This window comes from Frankliniella occidentalis, unplaced genomic scaffold (assembly GCF_000697945.3).
Source record: "Frankliniella occidentalis isolate FOCC.00 unplaced genomic scaffold, Focc_3.1 Scaffold63, whole genome shotgun sequence".
Lineage (NCBI taxonomy): Eukaryota > Metazoa > Arthropoda > Insecta > Thysanoptera > Thripidae > Frankliniella > Frankliniella occidentalis.
Window position 1 is genome coordinate 984,781 of NW_026267193.1, and position 750 is coordinate 985,530.

Below are 750 nucleotides of genomic sequence, written 5' to 3' on the forward strand. Positions count from 1 at the left end.
CCCCCCCTCCAATGCGAGACCAACCCCGCGGCTCAACCCGTCAGGCCGTCAGGGTCGGAGATCTGATAGCCTGGACCACCTGTCATTGAGACCTCCGCTGCTACTGCCGGTGGGGCGCGGGCGCCAGCCGGGCCGAGCCGGGGGGGCCGTAACTCCACGGCGACTATATCGCTTAACGACGGCCACGCCCCGCCACGCCCCTGCCAGGACCTGCCGAGCCCCTTCCGGTGTGTTCTAGCCGGGCACTTCGGTTCCGTTCAATACAAACACACACACACACACCGCCATCGCCTGGTTCTTCCCACCGCTTTCTCCAAATGTGAGGTCCGAAGTCGAGAGGAGTCCGACCGAAGAAGGGGCAGCAAAAACAGAATAACAAGACGGTGGCGCTGGCCCGGCCGGTGGGAGCTAACAGGCGGGTGATTTAAACGCCTCTGGGCACGCCCCCTCCCCCAGCTCCGCTCCGCCCCCGCAGGAGATCGAACACGATCAGGAGGAGAAGAGGCAGCAGTTTCAGCATGACGGCGTCTCCTCCCCGCCCCCGGGGCCATCATGTGCAGCTGTAAACACTTTCAGTGGCGGCAATTAAAAGAGCTCCCCGTGCTGCTGCACCTTCACCCTTCACCGACCTCCACGCCCACCCCCATCCCCGCTGTCGACCGATGCAAACAGGGCTCATTGCGTCATTTTCCGAACACGATTCCGGGGGAAATCTCTCTCCCGCTGCATACAACTGCGGATTTTTATTTC